Source organism: Aotus nancymaae, unplaced genomic scaffold (assembly GCF_030222135.1).
Source record: "Aotus nancymaae isolate 86718 unplaced genomic scaffold, 86718_ANA_hifiasm-v0.15.2.pri h1tg000131l, whole genome shotgun sequence".
NCBI lineage: Eukaryota > Metazoa > Chordata > Mammalia > Primates > Aotidae > Aotus > Aotus nancymaae.
In genome coordinates this window covers 3,200,177-3,214,280 of record NW_026988546.1, presented here as the reverse complement: position 1 = coordinate 3,214,280, position 14,104 = coordinate 3,200,177, and the positions used below count along the sequence as shown (strand labels likewise).

Here is a 14,104-nt window from a genome sequence, read left to right as displayed (position 1 = left end):
TTAAAAAATAATATATAGTAACTAATAAAAGTAAACCATTTCTTTGAAATTTACAGGGTGTACTTGCAAAACAGTTCATGAACACCTGGGAAGGTGGAGAGAGAACTACTGAATAAGAATGCATTTTGACAGGGAAATAAATGATCAAATGAAACATCTTCACTAGAAATTTAGAGTTATTTGACTTAAATCTGCTTCACTTCAGATGGAAACTTCCGACAGGTTCTTGGGTGAAAGTTTATGCAAAAGGCATTAGGCACTGACCTGGGAAAATACTCCAAGAACCAGAGACTCCTGCAGAAGTAGCAGGAGTGGTCTTATGAACAGGTGACTGCAGCATGGGAGTGGGTCAGGATGGCTTTTTATATTTCTGGAGTTTGGAGATCATAGGTGAGTCTTTAGATGGGGAAGCTTCAGAGGCCCCTGATAGTGGTAGGAAACTCCTCAATACGGAATGTTTGGTTCATTCCATATTACACAGTTTGATACAAATTTACAGTGTCATTTAGATGCCCTACTTATTATACATCCGATTTGGGCCTCCCTAGTTACTTGTCCAGAAACTTAAGGTGGACAGAGTTTTCTTGAGTTTGCCAGTTTCTGCATTGAAATTTAGGGGAGAAAAAGAAAAAGAAAAATTAGACAGCTTTTTTTTTTTTTTTTTTTTGAGAGAGAGAGAGAGTCTTGCTCTGTCACCCAGGCTGGAATGCAATGGGACAATCTCAGCTCACTGCAACCTCTGCCTAACAGGTTCAACTGATTCTCCTGCCTCAGCCTCCCAGACTACAGGTGTGTACCACTACGCCTGGCTAATTTTTGCATTTTTAGTAGAGACAGGGTTTCACCGTGTTGGCCAGGCTGGTCTCAAACTCCTGACCTCAGGTGATCTGCCCACCTCTGCCTCCCGGTGTTGGGATTACAGGCATAAGCCACTGCGCCTGGCTGAGTCAGCTTTTTATAACTGTGGAAGCAGCTAAGGAGAATGTGCAAATATGATTTATTCCTTTCTTCAGTTCACTACTTTAAATCACTCCCACTGAGTCCCTGCTGTGTGCTCTCTCTGTTCTATCAGCAAGGATGGAGAGCATAGCCCGGATGCTCACTGTGGCTGGCACGCCCGTGAGGGGCTGTGCAGTGTCAGAGGTCAGCCTTTATCCAGGGGTAAGATCCTCTTTGCTGTGAGCCTGGTGGCCTCCTTATAAAACTGACTTCAGAAGGTTATGTAAATAGATGCAGTTCAATAATACATAAGGGAAGGCTCTGCCCTATTCCACAAGAATATCTCTGCACTTTAGCATATCTAAACTTCAGCATGTCATCTTTTTAAAATCGAAGACAAGCTTCTGCTCTATGTTGCTGAAAGGCAGTTCAACTTAAAAAAACACAGTAAAAATGTTTACATGATTTTTATATTAACTCTTTCCAAAGTGTGGGAAACACCTTGTTGGTGGGATTGGATACAGGCATTGTCTGTGCAGAGTGTAGATCAGTGGAATCTATATAATTTGAAACTGTGAGCCATCAAGCTTGAAGTTCCACACTAAGAAGATATCCAGCAGAAATAGCCATGCTCATGCACTAACTCATAATGCACAAAAACTGTCAACAACCCCAGCACTTTCTTATAGGGAAGAAGTTCAATAGTGGTATAATCATGGTGTGGTTTCTCATGTGTCAGTTACACAAAATGGAGCCAGTCTATGTGTGCTGGTGGTGAAAGGGCCTCAAGAAGTGCTCAATGAAAGGCAACTCCCACACCAGTACATAGCGTGGTCCCATTTTTATTTTTAAATAATGGCACGCAAAGCTATTAATAATTGGTTAATTTTGGACCTGGGTACACACTGATGCAGAAGTAAAGAGGGATTTAAATTTTTAAATCTTGTACTTTTGTACTGTATGATGTTTCTAAAGGCATACACCTGTGTATTATATAATTAAGCATTTAAAAGATATTTTCCTGACATTGATCAGAAAAAACATCAACCAGAATGCTGATGAAGTACCAGATACCACCCCTCCCTCCCTCCCTTCCTCCCTTTCTCCCTTCCTTCCTTATTTCCTTCTTTCCTTTCTCCCTTTTTTCTTGCCTCCCTTCCCGCCTCCTTCCTTTCTTCTTTCTCCTTCCTTCCTGCCTCCCTCCCCTCCTCCCTCTCTCCCTCCCTCCCTTCCTCCCTTCTGAATAAGTAATGTTTCTAATGTAAATAATATATATATATTTTGAGACAGAGTCTTGCTCTGTATCCCAGACTGGAGTGCAGTGGTGCAATCTCGGCTCACTGCAACCTCCGCCTCCTGGGTTCAAGGGATTCTCCTGCCTCAGCCTCCTGAGTAGCTGGGACTACAGGCACACACCACCACACCCAGCTAATTTTTTGTATTTTCAGTAGAGACAGGGTTTCACTGTGTTAGCCAGGATGGTCTCGGTTTCCTGACCTCGTGATCCGCCTGCCTTGACCTCCCAAAGTGCTAGAATTTCAGGCGTGATCTACCGTGCCTGGCCATAAACAGTATTTTAAACCACATAATGGAATTGTGTCACCCCTTGTTCCCTATCTAGTCTCTTTTCTTCCACTATATCTTTCCTCGGCAATAAACCCACCATAGCTATATTTAGTATTATCTTTATCTTTGTGTCCTTCTAGAGTTTTCTTTAAGCAGATGCACATATAGCTATAAATATTCTATTTTTCCTTTTTCTTTTTTTTCAAAAAAGGAATTCAGGTGTCGTATCAATGTGTATTTTTCTGTGCTTTGTGAGGAACATGCTGTTTAACTCATTTGCGCCTACTGTTCCATTATTGGAACACTAAGCTTGTGGGAGTTATTTATATCCTACTGCTCAAGGTCATTGCCAAGGTCTGATTTTTTTTTCACACACACACACACACACACACACACACACTCACACACACGCTTTGCAATCTCCGGCATAAATGGGTTAATTTCCATAACTACTCATCTCGCTTAATTTCCACTACCAATCCATGAGAGAGGGTGGTTATTAGCCCCAGTTTACAGATTGTGATTCAGATACACAGAGCCTCAAAACTTAGAAAGTGGCAGAACAGGATGTAAACTCAAGTAGTCTGAACCCAGATTCTTAGTATCTGAGTCCCTTAAGTACTGATAGATAAAAATTTCAAGTCGGAATTTGAGAATAATGATAAAGGTATTTGGAAGTTTTGGTGTCTAGCCCCTCTCAATTTATAAAAATCAAATAGTATTCATTGATGTTCTTCTCCAGTCTCTAAAGCCATCTGAGTGTTATTGGGCTGTATTGCTGGGGAGGGAGTGAGTGGAAGGAGCTGGGATTTGGGAGCAGGCCAATGCAGGCAGGGCCCTTTGAAGACCTCTGAAACAGGAGGCCTGCTTCCTTTCAAAGGCCCCACCCCATCCTGCAAGACAGATGAAAATAGACTCACATCCCATATTAAATACAACAGGTAAAAAAATTCTTTAAACTTTGTAAAGGGTTTTTATAATTTTGCTTTTGGAGTTCACTGTGAGTAATTCATTTAATTTATAGTTGGCTTCTCGGTAATCATTAGGCAAACTCAAGAATTCTTAGAATGTGGGGAAAATATCTAAGCTACATATTATTTTCAAGTGTAATGAATTTTGTAATGAAAACTAAATATAACAGTTAATAAAAATGGCTTAATATGTTTTTAGACATTTAATTAAACATTAATTTTGACATTATTACTTTCTCTTTTTATTTTGTGGCCCATATATTTTCCCTCTAAAAGTCTCAAACATTTGTGCGGGACCTTCAAAAGGTGGTAGGCTTTAAGCCCAGGGCCTGAGAGAGAAAATGGAGACAATCCTGGATCTACCAAATACTAGCTGTGGGACCTGGGGAGAAGTGCTTCGACACTCTCTGAACCTCTGTGTCTTCATCTGTACAGTGAGGTAGTATCGCCTCCCACAGTAAGGTTGTGTCTGCTTGCTTGGTGTTGGGTGCAACCTGCAGCTGTCCTCCGTTTGTCACAGGACCAAAGTGGAAAGTTCAGTCGCCCTCCCGCCCACACCTGCAGCAGGGGTGAGAGGCGTCTGTCTTCCTCAACCTCAGCATCCTGACAGGCCGGGCAGGACTCCGGCTGCCTCTGCTGGAGGCTGTAATGCTCACCTGCCTGCTGCTTGTTCCCTCCTGTGTTAATCATGTATTTTTATTCTGCATTTTTGAAGCTGTGACATCTTAGGGCCTCGCTGACCCTGAAGTGCTAGCTAATTCCTAGAGACAGCAAAAGACTGGCCTGCTGCTGCTGTGAACACAACTTTCACCCACAAACAACTGCTCCAAAGCCCATACCCTACCTCCTTTTTCTGGCTCCTACGCTCTGGGACCCTGTCCCCAGCCCTCATCAATCCAGGACACACACCAGATAACTCAGAACAGCCTCTGTGCCCCGAATCCCACTGAAGTTATTCCAAATAGCCAGTCCTAAACCTCCTCACTCAAATCTTTGTCCGTTCCCTTCCATGGAAAACAATAAAGGCTCTTGCCCACATTTTCCCCTGGCTCCCTCTACCTCCCGACCGACCTTGATGCTTCCCTGTGTGACTCCCACCCTATGTGGCATGACCCTCCTACTGGGAACTGTGAATAACAAACTGTCATTTTAATTGCAGTCATCTCCTGATCTGTTGGCCTCACCACACATGAATAATTAAATCTACATTTCCAAATACCTTCCACCCCTCAGTTTGGTTATCAGAAGATACCAGCCTGGGAAAGGCAGGCCCCAGTAAGCAAGGAAATGAACTCCCAGTCCATGCAGGTCCCTGTGGTGGAGACGGGGACGGCCCAATTGATAGGCCGTGGATCTGCACCCGATAGGCCAGGGGCATGCAGCGGTCACTCTGCCCAGACAGAAGTGGTACCGGCCAAAGCCTGTCCCCAACACCCCCACCATCCTGCACTTTGAAGGAGAGTAGGCATGGAGGAGCAGTTAGTGGGCAGCCTATGAGAAAGCGGTGTTTCAGAGAAAGTGCAGAACTCAGGCAAGTTACCAGCTGCTTCTTCCTGCCCTAGGGCTCCTGCACACTCCAACCCCTGAGCATTCAGTGTGTCCGTTCAAGCCTCCTGATGGTCCAGGCAAGGCCTGTTTTATTTTTGTCGTAATTGAAAGTGAGCTGGGAACGCATGTATCTCAGTCATTTGTTAAAAGTATTTTTAATTACATTTCTGATGAATGTTCCATTGAAGTAAATACTAAAACTAAAGGATTAGAAACAAAGCATTTGAATGTATAGAGCTAGGTGTGAGAACGCAAAACATATACCTAATGACAAAGCATGTGTGTTCCCTGAATTGTGTACAAATCAAAACCCTTCTGCCCTGCCATTTCCCTCACTGCTGTCTCACTGGGTGGAAGTGGCCACGTGTAGTTTTCTAGAAAGTTCCCAGAGCACTGCTGGCTGAGCTGGTATCTCGTGACCCCTCCGGGCACATGCAGGTACATGTACCACACTCACACAGAATGCCTCGGGCACTCGGGAAAGAACACTGTGGGAACAAAAAGACCAAACAGCCTAGCTATTTCAGAACTGGCCTGCACACACGCAAAAGGACACCTGAGTTTTCTGGTGGATGAGGCAGGGGCAGATTTACCATTATAGAAGCCTAAGTTTCAGGCCAGGCACAGTGGCTCATGCCTGTAATCCCAACACTTTGGGAGGCCAAGGCAGGCGGATCCCCTGAGGTCAGGAGTTTGAGACTAGCCTGGCCAACATGGAGAAACCCCATTTCTACTAAAAATACAAAAATTAGCTGAGCATGGTGGTACACGCCTGTAATCCTGGCTACTCCAGAGGCTGAGGCTGGAGAATCACTTGAACCCAGGAGGTGGAGGTTGCAGTGAGCTGAGATTGTGCCACTGCACTCCAGCATGGATGACAGAGTGTGACTCCATCTCAAAAAAAGAAAGAGCCTAAGTTTCAGGGCTCCTGGGTTGAGTGGTCCTCTTCTAAGGCTGTCTAGTTAATTTCAAACCCATAATTTTGCTGTTTTCTTTAGAGTTAACGTTATAGCCTTTAAGGGCCAAAAAACTTGCCTCTGCCCCTGGGAAGGGGTTATGTGGGTGCTTTGTGATGCTTTTACTCCTTTCATATAAATCTGTCAAAGTGAGAACACATTTTGGAGATGGCATCTGTCAACATCATTCAAAAACAATGGCACCGGTACCTCTGCTAATAAATACATTTCAAATAGGTTATTCATAACATCTTAAAGGACTTGGATCGAAACCTATTGCCTTTCTTTGCAAGAATTGGATCTGTCAGGAATCGAAGTGGAGCTAGTCACAATGGCACATGCCAGTAGTTCAGCCACTCAGGAGGCTGACTGAAGGATTGCTTGAGCCCAGGAGCCTGATCTCACCTGTTAGTAGCCACTGTACTCCAGCCCAGGTGACACAGTGAGACCACATCTATAAAATGAAAAAAAAAAAAATCTATCTGGAATATGAGAAAAAGAACTGATAAATCAGTGCTTTTATTTCTAGGCATCATGTCTGTCTTTCTTCTAGGTTTTAAGCCTAAAAATATATTTGTAAAGGTTTAAAGCACACAGCTGCATCATTATTTTTATGGCAGTCAAATTAATTTTTCTGTCCACCATTTGTAGCCAATGGAGATTGACAGTCATGTTTTCTTACTTTAATGATGTAAACCTCATTGAAAATGAAGATTCTGGAGGATCAAAAATGGTGCTGTGACTGCTATTGATTAAGTGTCTTGTTGGCTTCATTGTTCATCCCTTCTTGGCCTCTTGGGCAGAAGGAGGCCCAAGAATAACATTGCTGACATTTCCTTGAAAAGATGCAATGCTTTGACAAAGACAGCTGCATGCTTTAAAAAAGAAGATACAGTTCTGATGTACATGCTTTAGTCTTTTCAGGACAAGTGATTGATTAAATACATAGAAGAAAGTGTTCTTAAACTCACATCGAGTCAAATGTCGATCTGACATACTTAAGAATAAAAGTCATTGTAAGATGGTGAGTTTCAAAAACTGCATGACTTACACAATTTTTAAAAAGAAATTGATGAAATAGGAAGAAATAGAGGAGGAGAATACACAGTAGAGTAATTGTAACATTTAATTGGAATAAACATTTCTAGTATTGTAGCTGTGAAATCCTGAATGTGTTCAAAATGCAGTTTCTAATGATGCAGAAAATGAAATGCTGCTTTTAAATGGCAAAGTCCAAACATTATGTAGATACTGAAGCTTCTGTTTAATTAAGTTTTTATTCATTTGAAATTAGTTGTAAGGTTGTCCTCGATATCTGTGCTTTATAGATGAGCTCGCTTTATTTCAATACCTTCGTCATCTACTCTCTTCATTTATTCTCAAATTACAGTGAAGTTTTACAATGTTTTACTTTTCGAGTTGTGCCTTTTCATCTCTGTGTTTTATTGGGAATATACTTTTTCATCTCTCTTTGGGATTATGAAAAGTATTGTGAATATTAGGCTCATTACTAAGACATTTGATGCAGATTTTTGTCTATGACAGTGTTTCTGAAGTTATTACTATAACACTTGCTGATTTTGATTACAGATAGTACAGAGAGCTAGTCCTCAGAGTCATGGACGTTCATGGATGTTTAGTGTAGCATTTAGGGACATGCCTGTTTGGAGTTGGGTGGCCCTGGATGGAAGCCTGTATCTTCCCTACACAGCTGGATGATCTGGAGCAATTATCTACCTTACTAAGCCTTGTTTGCTCACCTATGAATAAAGGGTGGTAATACCTGTCCCATAGGGATGCCATAAAGGGATTAAATTAGACAGTGTATGGAAAGAGCTGAGCACAATGCTCTTTTGTGATAAGAACTCAATAGTTGATATCTACTAGCATAGCTTAATGGTAAGTACAGCAATAATAAATATTTATTGAATGCTAACTGTGTTTCAAATGCCGTATTATGAACCATGATTTTTTTTAAAAAAGAGTAACTCCTGATATTGAAGAGCTTATATTTCCTGGTAGGCAGCACAGATATTTAAGTGATAATTGCAATATAATATGATAACCTCATTTCTAGTAATACTATGACATTTTGTGAGCAGGGATAATGTGTTGCTTTAAAAAGATAATCAGTTTCATAAACTAGATTCTGAATTAACAAGCGCAGTGCTAACACTACCCTAACTGAACAGTTATAGCAAAGGCTAAGGGTCTTAGAGAAGAATTTAATCACCTTTCTTACCAAAAGATGATTTCAGTAACAATAAAGTTCCACCTCCCCCCCATAATATTATGTTTCCAAAAACAAATGGTGAGGAAACCATAGAGTATTTTTGCTTCTCTGGAGTCAGGGACAGGGTCTCTGACTTGGGACTGTGTTTCCTAGCTGCTATTTGCCTTAGACCTTTTAGGTTGTGTTTCTGAAGATTGAGTCTAAATTGAACATGACAGAAAGGGTTCAGGTGAACAGATTAGCTCATCTGTCTTCCATCAGCACACCTGCTGCTTTTGGGAACCCAGCCCCCAACATAGGGCAGAACCTTTTCTCTTTCAAGCATGAACTACTGATAAATTCAGCTAGGTGAGATAGTTCAGCCTTCTCATTAAGAGAAAAGAAGTGATGAAATTTTAAAAATTAGGAGTAACTGGACATTTCATTAAGGGAAATGTGTTATTTCCTATAGCGCACTAGGTACGAGTTGAAGTCAATACATTTTAAACATGGTTTTCCTAAATTGAAGTCTTTAAAAAATAAAACTTTTAAGAAAGTATCCCAAATTAATATGGTACAATTTTGCAGAAATACTGCTCTTTGGCCAATCAAGAAAACGTGATGATGAAATTTTTTGTGCGGCAGTTATTCTGATGTAATCTACATCTGCCTTATTTTTTCCATCACTAATTTTGTTCAGTTTGGCTAATTAAACTTTTTCATGAAGCGTGGTATATAGACCATTTTTAAATGACCCTACTCCAATGGACTTGAAGTTAAAGTTGTCCAAAAGGCAATGAGGAGTTTTCCTAACAGCAAAGGTGCATCTTTTGCATTTTTCTAGCAGGGAAGGGGAGGCAGTAGAGGACTGTGAATGCTTTTAGCTCTGTTCTTAGGCCTGACATCATGGAAATGTGTCCGAACTGCTTTAGGAGACTCTCTGACCTTGCACATACCTCCTTTATTCCTGAAAAAGAAATTGTAATGACTCCAGTATATAAATTTAAATTTACTGTGAGCATCTTGGGGCATGTGTATGTTGGGGCAGGTTAAGGCCAGTCCATTTAAAAACAAAGTTCCCCAGCAGCAGCTGGCCAGAGACAAAGTGATTCCACCCACTTTAAAATGTGTGCATGGAACGTGGTGATCAGACCTTGCTAGCATGGTCAGGTAAGGTCAGGTAAGCCTTTCTGAGGTAGGAAAGATGCAATCTAACTGGACAAAATGTGATCAGGGTTACGAATGAGGCAGAGGATACATACAAGGTGTATATATATATATATATATATATATATATATATATATATATATATTTATTTATTTTTTTTTTATATATTGCATTTTAGGTTTTGGGATACATGTGAAAAAAATGCAAGATTGTTGCATAGGTGCATATGTGGCAGTGTGATTTGCTGCCTTCCTCCCCTTCACCTATATGTGGCATTTCTCCCCATGCCATCTCTCCCCAACTCCCCACCCCTCACTGCCCCCCCCACCCCTCCCCAACAGACCCCGGTGTATAGTGCTCCCCTCCCTGTGTCCATGTGTTCCCATTGTTCAACACCCGTCTATGAATGAGAACATGCGGTGTTTGATTTTGTGTTCTTGTGTCAGTTTGCTGAGAATGATGGTTTCCAGGTTCATCCATGTCCCTACAAAGGACGCGAACTCATCGTTTTTGATGGCTGCATAATATTCCATGGTGTATATGTGCCACATTTTCCCTGTCCAGTCTGTCATCGATGGGCATTTGGGTTGCTTCCAGGTCTTTGCTATTGTAAACTGTGCTGCAATGGACATTCGTGTGCATGTGTCCTTAGAGTAGAACGATTTATAATCCTTTGGATATATACCCAGTAATGGGATTGCTGGGTCAAATGGAATTTCTATTTCTAGGTCCTTGAGGAATCGCCACACTGTCTTCCACAATGGTTGAACTAATTTACACTCCCACCAACAGTGTAAAAGTGTTCCTATTTCTCCACATCCTCTCCAGCATCTGTTGTCTCCAGATTTTTTAATGATCGCCGTTCTAACTGGCGTGAGATGATATCTCAATGTAGTTTTGATTTGCATTTCTCTAATGACCAGTGATGCTGAGCATTTTTTCATATGTTTGTTGGCCTCTTGTATGTCTTCTTTTGAAAAGTATCTGTTCATATCCTTCGCCCATTTTTGAATGGGCTTGTTTGTTTTTGTCTTGTAAATCTGTTTCAGTTCGTTGTAAATTCTGGATTTGTCAGATGGGTAGGCTGCAAAAATTTTTTCCCATTCTGTTGGTTGCCGATTCACTCTATTGACTGTTTCTTTCGCCGTGCAGAAGCTGTGGAGTTTGATTAGGTCCCATTTGTCTATTTTGGCTTTTGTTGCCAATGCTTTTGGTGTTTTGGTCATGAAGTCCTTGCCCAAAAGTGTTTGTTTTAGAGCGCGCCCAAGATGGCGGTGCTGTCGTCGTTGGGGGTGGCGGCGGCAGAGGGGGCGGCGGCCCTGGCGGCAGCGGAGAGGGCAGCCGTGACGGTGGCAGCGGTGGCACGGGATCTGGGCCGGGGGGCAATGAGGCGGCCGCGGCGGGCCAGCGGCGAAGCCGTGTAGCGGAGAAGCTCCTCCTCCCTGCTTTCCTTGGCCGAGCCGGGGGCGTCCGGAGCGGGCTCCCCACCCCTCGACTCCCGCTACCCGCACTGCACCCGCACCCTGGCCCGGAGGATGATGAAGCTTAAGTCTAACCAGACCCGCACCTACGACGGCGACGGCTACAGGAAGCGGGCCGCATGCCTGTGTTTCCGCAGCGAGAGCGAGGAGGAGGTGTTACTCGTGAGCAGTAGTCGCCATCCAGACAGATGGATTGTCCCTGGAGGAGGCATGGAGCCCGAGGAGGAGCCAAGTGTGGCAGCATTTCGTGAAGTCTGTGAGGAGGCTGGAGTAAAAGGGACATTGGGAAGATTAGTTGGAAATTTTGAGAACCAGGAGAGAAAGCACAGGACGTATGTCTATGTGCTCATTGTCACTGAAGTGCTGGAAGACTGGGAAGATTCAGTTAACATTGGAAGAAGAGGGAATGGTTTAAAAGAGAAGACGTCATAAAAGTGCTGCAGTATCACAAACCCGTGCAGGCGTCATAGTTTGAAACATTCAGGCAAGGCTACTCAGCCAACAATGGCACCCCAGTCGTGGCCACCACGTACTCAGTTTCTGCTCAGAGCTTGATGTCAGGCATCAGATGACTAAAGACTTCCTGTAAGAGAAACGGAAATTGGAAACTAGACTGAAGTAAGTGCAGATCTTCCTTCTCACCCCGGCTCTTTCCACTTCTCCTCAGAGGCCTCTTTCAAATAGGCATGATGGGCAGCAGAGAAAGGGTATATTGATAATGTTGCTGTTTGGTGTTAACTGATAGGGCTTTTTCTTCTCTTTTTATTGAGGGGTGGGCGTTGGGTGTGTAATTTGTAAGTACTTTTGTGCATGATCTGTCCCTCCCTCCTCCCATCCCTGCAGTCCTCTGAAGAGAGACCAACAGCCTTCTCCTGCCTTGGATTCTGAAGTGTTCCTGTTTGTCTTATCCTAGCCCTGGCCAGACATTTTTCTTTGATTTTTAATTTTTTTTTTATTAAAAGATACCAGTATGAGATGATAACCTTTCAAGAATTTGTCCTATAATGTGCTGTACAGTTCAGTAGGGTGGTCACTTTCATTGCAGGATACATTTATCTATACATTATATACTGGACATATAATATGTAAATAAATGACTTCTAGAAAGAGAAAAAAAAGTTTTTTTTTAAAACTAAAATTTTAAAATTTGCCAATCCTTTTTTTTCTTACTGATTTCTGAGTTTTGGTTCTTGTTCAGGAAGGTTTTTTTCACCTCACGAATTACAGATAATACTTTCTAAAGTTTTCTTGTAATAGTTTTTTAAGTTTTGCTACTTTTAATACTGCCGGAGTTTCTTTTTGTTCTAGTAGGTGATAGGGTTGCCTAGTCCTTTCTTTCTCCGGGGATTTGAAGTATCATTTTAACAGATACTGAATTCTAAGATATCTGTAACTATGTATATTTCTGGACTATTTGTTTTCATTGATTCATTTGCCTTTTCCTGTGCCGCCACTACATTGTTTTAGTTACTGTAGCTTTGTGATCTTTTGATCAACATTTTATTTCTTGTTTGAGTACTCTGTTATGAAATTTAGAAACTAGAGATTTACACACAATTATAAAATGACAATTTCACTTCTCATTGCTGCCTAATGGCTTATAAGTGAGATAGAGCTTATTTAAAGGCCAAAAAATAACCTGTTGACTTCTAAAATGATAGCGTGTGAACATGCTTACTTGTCTTGATTTTATTAATCACCAAATTAGTAAATTGTTTCTGTAATAATTTCCCAAAGCTAATTGTTACTACATGTTATTTCTTCTCTTTTTTTTTTTTTGATGGAGTCTCGCTCTTTTGCCAGGTTGGAGTGCAGTGGCTCTTGGCTCACTGGAACCTCCACCTTCTGGGTTCAAGCGATTCTCCTGCCTCAGCCTCCCAAGAAGCTGGGACTACAGGCGCGTGCCACCATACCCAGCTATTTTTTTTAAAAGTATTTTTAGTTTTTCTTCTTTTGTTTTTTATTATACTTTAAGTTTTGGGATACATGTGCAGATCTTGCAGGGTTGTTACATAGATATACACATGCCATGGTGGTTTGCTGCCTTCATACCCCCGTCACCTACATTAGGTATTTCTCCTAATGTTATCTCTCCCCAAACTCCCCAACCCCTGCTATCCTTCCCTAGCACCCCACCCCCTAACAGACCCCAGTGCGTTATGTTCCCTTCTCTCCCTCCCTGTATCTATGTGTCCTCATTGTTCAACTCCCACTTAAGAGTGAGAACATTCGGTGTTTGGTTTTCTGTTCTTGTGTCAGTATGTTGAGAATGATGGTTTCCAGCTTCATCCATGTCCCTGCAAAGGACATGAACTCATCCTTTTTTATGGCTGCATAGTATTCCATGGTGTATATGTGCCACATATTCTTTATCCGGTTTATCATTGATGGGCATTTGGGTTGGTTCCAAGTCTTTGCTATTGTGAACAATGCCTCAATGAGCGTATGTGTGCATGTGTCTTTATAATAGAACAATTTATAATCCTTTGGGTATATACCCAGTAATGGGATTGCTGGATCAAATGATATTTGTATTTCTAGATCCTTGAGGAATCTATTTCTCAAGGATAGAAATAGAAATAAAAGTGTTCCTATTTCTCCACATCCTCTCCAGCATCCGTTGTCTCCAGATTTTTTAATGATTGCATACTAACTGGCATGAGATGGTATCTCAATGTGGTTTTGATTTGCATTTCCCTAAGGACCAGTGACAATGAGCATTTTTCATATGTTTGTTGGCCACATAGATGTCTTCTTTTGAAAAGTGCCTGTTCATATCCTTTTGCCCACTTTTTGACGGTTTTGTTTGTTTTTTCTTGTAAATCTGTTTTAGTTCTTTGTAGATTCTGGATATTAGCCCTTTGTCAGATTGGTAGCTTGCAAAAAATTTTTCCCATTCTGTTGGTTGCCAGTTCACTCTGATGATTGCTTCTTTGTTGTGCAAAACCTTTTAAGTTTAATTAGATCCCATTTGTCTATTTTGGCTTTTGTTGCCATTGCTTTTGGTGTTTTAGTCATGAAGTCCTTGCCTATGCCTATGTCCTAAATGGTTTTGCCTAGGTTTTCTTCTAGGGATTTTATGGTGTTAGGTCTTATGTTTAAATCTTTAATCTATCTGGAGTTAATGTTAGTTTAAAGTGTAAGGAATGGGTCCAGTTTCAGCTTTCTGCACGTGGCTGGCCAGTTTTCCCAACACCATTTATTAAGCAGGTAATCCTTTCCCCATTGCTTGTTTTTCTCAGGTTTGTCAAAGATCGGATGGT

At 41.7% G+C, this 14,104-nt stretch overlaps 1 protein-coding gene and 1 pseudogene across 10 annotated transcripts in view; both read left to right on the top strand.

Annotated features, from left to right (window-relative positions):
• The window catches only part of TSGA10 (testis specific 10), a 204,421-nt gene that overhangs the window by 63,946 nt on the left and 126,371 nt on the right, over window positions 1-14,104 (top strand). The gene's annotated exons all lie outside the window — the stretch shown is intronic.
• On the top strand, window positions 10,896-13,032 carry LOC105733442 (diphosphoinositol polyphosphate phosphohydrolase 1-like; annotated as a pseudogene).